The sequence below is a fragment of the Pseudonaja textilis genome, chromosome 1 (assembly GCF_049901715.1).
Source record: "Pseudonaja textilis isolate UNSWEBS1 chromosome 1, rPseTex1.2, whole genome shotgun sequence".
Classification (NCBI taxonomy): Eukaryota; Metazoa; Chordata; class Lepidosauria; order Squamata; family Elapidae; genus Pseudonaja; species Pseudonaja textilis.
This window is the reverse complement of record NC_141990.1, coordinates 19,023,296-19,030,455: the sequence shown is the minus strand read 5'-3', so window position 1 is coordinate 19,030,455 and position 7,160 is coordinate 19,023,296. Positions and strand designations below refer to the sequence as shown.

Genomic DNA, 7,160 nt, shown 5'->3' with positions numbered 1-7,160 from the left:
AGGTCAATAGTACACAGTCTAAGGTTAAAGTTTTGGGGGTTTGGGGAAGAAGTTCCTAGTGTGATTACAGCTTTTTGATTCTTGCCAAACTTTCTAACATTTATTTATTTAATATAAATTTTATTAAGTTTAATTATGAAATGAAAACACAGAAAAAAGTGGAGAAGTAAGAAAAAAGAGAAGAACAAAAAAAGGGAAAAAAGTAACGACTTCCAACTTTTTTCAGTGCAGTAAAGTAAAAAAGAATTACAACCTCAATCTTTTCCTTTACATTTTATAACATTTCAAGCTATTTCTATAATAACTGTAGAAAGCTAGCACCTATCCCGCTCCTAGAAGAATGAAATATTTTAGGAAATATTAAAAAAACAATATTATATTTCCCCAAATGGAGAAATATGCTCTTGGAGACAGAAAGTAGCCCCCCACTTCCTTAACAGCCCTCAGCAGATATCAGCAGTTAAGAGATAAAGAGCTTATTGAAAGAAGTTAAGTATCTAGGTAGGTCTATGTCAGCTTTGGAAGCCAAATTCCATGCTGCCACATAGCCTGAGAAAGTGGGAGGGGGTGATTTCAACTGAGTAGATCTAAGTAGACAAAATTCTTTTCTCAGTTCAAGGTTATTAAGTGTGGCGCAGCAGAGAAAAAGGATCTTACACTGGTCCATGTGATGTGATGATGGGAGAAAAGGAGATGGATTGTAGTTTGGGACATTGTGGGAAGTCTGGGAAACTTTTAGTTTCGAGATTCCACAGATGTTCCAGGTGCTACTCTAATAAAGGTACTTTTGACATTATTGTTCTGCATTGCTACATTAGCATTCTTGTAACCCCTCGTCCTGATTGGCCAGGACGCACGGCGCTCGGATTGGCTGAGTGAGCTGCAGCGATTGGCCCATTGCGAATCGCCTGCGATTGGAGGAAACCCATTGCGGGGGATTCAAAGCGGTGTCATTGGCCGCGGCTGGCAAGGCAAGTTCAATATAGCTGTCACCGATCCGAGGGAGAGCCGAGCCAATCTCAGAACTAAATAAAGAGCTTTAAAAGAGTCACTGAGTCTCGCGTCTCCTTCTTGCGATCGGCGAATATGACAATTATGCTTGTCTCGGAGTTACTGATTGGAATGGAGGTTTGCTGGAACGCTGACATTCTATTCATAAGTAAATAGCCTTCACTCGAGATCCAAACCAGGACAAAGCCATTAAGCCATAATAGGAATTGCCAACACCCTTTCAGAACACAAGTTTCTTCATTACATCATCTCAGCAGCAAACTTCAACTAAACCTGGGAGCTCAGACAACCTAGAAAGACAGCTTTGACTCCTATATAACCCCTACAACAGCCAATAGAATATATGTTCTTGCATAGGAACAGGAAGTTCAAGTGCAAAGCCCAAGAGAAGGTATAAAAACCCCTCACTCTCAACTCCACGTGGTCAGCATCACCAGAACTCGTGGTGGTATTCAACCAGTTCACACCGGTTTGGACGAACCAGTAGCAAGGATTTGGCATGGCTCACCAAACCGATAGTAAGTTCTGGCTGGCCATGCCCCTGACCAGCTCCCACAGTCACCACAGGCTCCCTTTCCCTGCCTGCCCAATGCTCACTCATCCCACCTGCCTGACACTCGCCCCTTAAGGTATTTCTTTTTTTCCCCTCCCGACAATCAGCTGTTCATACAATCAGCTGTGCCGGGATTCCCCTAGCTGTCTTACTGCTTCGCCTAGGAGGATTTCCTGAGGCCCAGGAAAGCAAAAAATGGAGGGAGGGGTGCAGCCCCCTCTCCATTTTTTGCCTTCCTGAGCCCCAGGGGAGCCTTCTGGAAGCAAAAATGCCACCCCAGGAAGCTCCCCTGAGGCCTAGAAGGCCCCAAAACGGAGCGATGGGGAGTGCTGCACACACCCTCTAGGCTCCATTTTTTTTCTTCCTGAGCCCCAGGGGAGCCTTCTGGGAGCAAAAATGCCCCCCTGGAGGCCTGCCTGAGGCCCAGAAGGTCCAAAAAATGGGTGGGAGGGTGGCTGCAAAAAAGCAAAAAAAAAAAAGAAGAAGAAGCCACACCCACCCACATGGCCATGCCCACCAAGCAACATCCACTAAGCCACACCCACAGAACCAGTAGTAAAAAGTTTTGAATCCCACCACTGACCAGAACCATGGGCTTGGTGGTTCTGCTTCGTCATTAAACCACCTTTCCAACCAGCCTTCACGTTTCCAGTGTCTTTCTCCCAGCTTGGAATTGAACCAGATGGATATTTTTTCCCACATAATAAAACCAGTCTAATTATCAAAATCTAAAATCAAAGTTTCATTTTCATGAGTTTTGAGAAAAAAAGTCCAGAAGCAGTTTCCAAATAGAAACAAAGATTATTCTTTTTGGTTAAAACAGTTTCCCCATTTCTGTGAACCATCCACTGTTCCAGAATTAATGTGTTTTTCCATCTTTGTGCATATAATAATCTCACTACTGTCAACTTATATGACAACAAAGCCTTAAATTTTCTTTCAAATTTTTGGTCCTTCAAATCTAAAAGAAAAACTTTTGGTTTCAATTTTATATTTATTTTAAGAATCTTCTGATTAAAGTAAAAATCTGGTCCCATTATTTCTTTACTTTATTGTAAGTCCACTAGAGATAATAAATGTAAAAAAAAGAATGCCCTAGGAATTGCAGTTGGATTTCCAACATGCAATTAAAACTCCTATATGTACAACTCCATTGTAACTTTATATCTTTTTGACAATGCCTATGAAACACTCTATTATAAATTATTATTTCAAATTATAATTCAATGCACATTTTAACCAATTAGTCCACATATTAAAACTTTCCAACATTTCTGATACTTAAAAAAACCTCTGGTTTTGCACACTAATCAATTATATCTGCTTATTTAACTGTTTTGCATTTTTTACCCTGCTAAATGGATTAGAGTTATGGATCAATGGTTGACAGTAACCTCTAATTTATTTATTCTTGCCATAATCAGAAGAAGGATGTTAGACCTGTTGATTATATCCATAGTGGGCAAAAGGTTTTAACGCTAGTACAGTGTTAAAGGCAATTTAAGATTGTGACTGAAGTCAGTATTATAGTTGTAAGTTATCATCATTTGACCAGACCTGATTTTTCATATTGTTTGTGGTGGTCATTAAGTGAGCACTGCGTTCATTAAGCAATTTAATTTCCTCCAATAAGCATGTTTTACTGGAAAGAGAAAGTAAATGTCAGAAATAGGCAAAAACCACAGACACATGACTGCAAGATGCTATAAAACAGCTATAAAGGTCAGCCAATTACCAGGCACCCAGCATGCAATCATGGGATGGGATGGGGGGGCAGCCATTGTAACTTCAAAAAAATAGGTTTAAAGTAGAATTAAGGGGGATCGTTGTAACTTTGAAGGGTCATTAAGTCATAGATTGAGGACTATCTGGTATATGGTGGAGGGAAAGAGTGGGGGAATATGCCATATTAAAATACTGTTATAAATGAAATCCCCATCCTCTGCCACCTATATAAAAATGCCTTTGAGAATCATATGGGATCCATGGATAATCTTAGAATATAAAATGATGGGTGATTCATCTGCCCTGAAAAAAAAAGTAACAGTAATCAATAGAATTGTGGAAGCGAATTTGACAGGGTATTTTAAATCATTATTTTGTTACTAGTTATAGATGATCAAGCAGAGCCCAAGGGTGGGGTCAAATACATCATCATTTTTTAGTGTTTCATCTCTATAAGAGACCTAAGTCCAACTCTACCCCTTGAAGTCCATTGATTCTTATCTGGTACCAATTTGCCTTGACCAATGGTAGTTCAGATTTTTGTGTATAGGTAGAATGAAATAAACCTGTAGTACCGGTAGTCCTTGACTTACGACCCTAATTGAGCCCCAAATTGATGTTGATGGCGAGATATTTGTTAAGTGAGTTTTGCCCCATTTTATAAGCCTTCTTGCCACAAGTTGTTAAGTGAAGGTTGTTAAGGTAGTAACATGGTTGTTAAGTGAATCTACTTTATCCATTGACTTTGCTTGTCAGAAAGTCGCAAAATTTGATCAGACAACCCTGGGGTACTGCAGCTGTCACAAATGTGAGACAGTTGTCAACACTCTGACACTCCCCCCCCCATTGCTCCCCCACATTGCTTTTCTATTTACCTTTGTATTTTGTATTTTACAATACTTTATAAATCAATAAAAATGTAATTCTGTTAAGAAGTGCATTTCTTTTTTCAAGACGAAACAAATCCCTTGATTCAGGGATCAATTTTGAGCTTACATATTTTGTACAGTCCCAGGTTTGATGGATCCGAGAAATGAATCCAATCCCATCAACCTGAAAACTGCCAAAACAACCATCCTTGCCAAAAAATAATCTAATGTTCTTAGATCACATGCTTCACTTCTTTTTAATCCGTGAGATTTATTTCCCCAAAAGCAAAGGGGATGGCTGCTGCCTCTCTAAACAAGGTCCAATCAGGAGTGCTCTAGAAATTACAGAACAGCCTAAATCTTTCAGTTTGAAAAGAAGGCATGTTCCAACAAAGAAAAAAATGTAAGTTGGGAGAAAAACAAATCTAATCTGGGGCGTAGCTATCCTCTCTTTTGTCAGCAGACTATTCTGGATCAGCACTCCAAGAGACGGTGAAAGTTGGTGCTAAGTCAGGATCAGCCACGGAGAAGGTAAAATTGTAAGTACAATTTTATTCAAAATTAAATGGTAAACAGCTGATAAAGTCAAAATAGGATGAATTAATCTTATCTAAAAGACAGAGCAGCCAATCAGCAAAGAATAAAACAGTAAAATGTTTTCTCGAAATGCAGCAGGACCAGTTTTTCTTTTTCTGTGGGTGGCATTTTCTTCTTTCTTTTCTTGAAACAAAGTCCTCAAAGCTATGATGACTCACATTCTACCAGAACAAGAAGATCCTGCAATGAAATGCTGATGTGTATCCCAGCCTCCTAGAGTCATTCTGGATCTTCTAGCCAACGTTTTTATTTTCTGATGTTCAACATGCCATGATACTGAACCTTTTCAAATGCTAGAAGCATTTTATTTATTGATGGAGGCACAATTACAATACTACACTGTTGAAGTCTTTTGATTACACTACTATAAAGTTAAGGTTGCCCTAATTAACTATTTGAGGGCATAACTGAATTCTTTTGTCCAAGACAAAATTATTCACTTGGTTCATTCAGGGTAGTTAGAAAGTACAAGATTCTAAGTGACAGTAGTTTGAGTCTTGGAATAAGAAATGGCAGAAACTAAGTTTGAAGATATGAAAAAGTATAATGAATTGAAGTAGTGTAAAGTATATTTAGTTAGATGTCCTTTTCTCAGATTTCTTTTGTGTATTTCTTACTTTTTCAATTTAATGTAAATTTAATTCAAATGCTGAATAGTGTTAAGTTCTAAATTTGAACAAGAGTGTATGCAGAACCAAAGAGCCATTTCTGAAGTTAAAGAATTATATGTGATATGTGTCTTCATATTAAAGTAATTTAATATATAGCGTGAACTTCAGTAAAGCTTAATATGAAATGTAATTCCTTCCTGTGAGTTGTCCTGCAAATTTATGGAATTTTAAATTATAACTCTCTGGAAAATGGGAATAAGTAGGTAATCTGTGTTTTTTGAAACTTTAGGTCCAGCCAAAGAAAATGGCTTCACGTGGAGTATCTATGATGATTCTGTTCTTTATCTCCATCTCTGTTATCAATATTTCTCGGTCTCAGAACCCACAAGTGTTTCAAAGGAAACACATGACATTTCTGGATAACATAGACCACAACAGATGCAACAGTGAGATGAAAAATAGAAGGATTGCTTTGACTAGGAGTGGATGCAAACGGCTCAACACATTCATCCATGCCCCCGAGAAGCTTATTGATCAAACCTGTGTGTCAGGGAAACCATATGTGATCCAAAATCTAGAATATAAGAAGAGTAGCATGAAATTTCGTGTGACAAGTTGCAGACTTTCTCAGGAATATGGAAAAGATTGCAAGTACAAGGCAGAAGAGAGCAGATGGAAATACATTGTGGTTTCGTGCAACCAAAATGACCGTCCAGTCCATCTGGCAGGGATACTTACCTGGTAAAGCAAGAAGATGAACAAATTTGTTTCTCAAGTAGTCACTTTATTTTATGCATACAGTAATGCAATTTTTCAGTGGATTCTAGGGAGAAAAGCTTATTCTGTTGTGCCAATCTTTTTTTTTGTTAAAAAGACCTCTGATTTAGTTTTAGTGCCTTGAAAGAAAACTAGGTTGAGGTTTTCTTCTGAAATTCTACATATCAAACAGATGCTGAAAAATATAGGGCCAGGGCCTATTTTGCTGTCCTTTGCTACCTTATAAACAGCTGGGATGTAAAATTATCCTCAAACACTCTGAAGAACTTTAAGAATATAAGTCAACTGCATGGATGATTCTCTTTTCTAGTAATTACAAGACATTTGGGGAAATGAAATGTCTTCCCAGATAGTCTCCAAGTGCTGTTTTTGTTCCCTGTCTGAAACTAATTCTTGTGCAAAGCCAGAACCCAATTAGACATTTATAATTACCTACTAAATCAACCCACAGTTTCTACACTCAGACCCAAGTGCTGCACAATGGAGTGAGCTCCTATCTTTGCCCAGCTGGCCACCTAACAGTTTGACAGCATGCGAGTAGATAAATAGGTACCACTTTGGTGGGAAGGTAACAGTGTTCTGAGCACCTCGGCATATATATACTGGCCACATGACCATGAAAATCTCTTCAGAGAACTCTGGCTCCCTCGCTAAGAAACGAAGATGAGCACCTGCCCTTAAAGTCTTCTGTTGTGAATGCTTTTCCTAATTTGTAATATCTAGTCTATTAAAGCTATTGTTGCACTTTTCATATCATGTAGAAAACTGTTAAAACATAATTTCTAAGTATAACTGCTGCATAGTTTAACAATATAAATGTCTACAGGTCATTCTGTAAATAATTTTATGTCTTTTTCTGTTTCTGAGCATTTTTAAAAAAATTTAACATTTCCAACATATTTGATACAGTTCAAGAGACTGAATAGCCATAGTTGATGCCACTTCTGGAGAATTATATTTTTATATCCAATAGCTCTTAGAAAAGTTGAAAATCATTGGGAAGTTTTGTCCCTGCTA

General features: G+C 38.1%; 1 long non-coding RNA gene across 1 annotated transcript; it reads left to right on the top strand.

Annotated features, from left to right (window-relative positions):
- The first annotated feature begins 4,417 nt into the window (after nt 1-4,417).
- On the top strand, nt 4,418-6,227 carry LOC113441534 (uncharacterized). The gene is made up of 2 exons (XR_003374860.2): nt 4,418-4,697; nt 5,656-6,227. It is a non-coding gene; the product is annotated as an uncharacterized LOC113441534 (long non-coding RNA).
- Nucleotides 6,228-7,160: the final 933 nt, after the last annotated feature.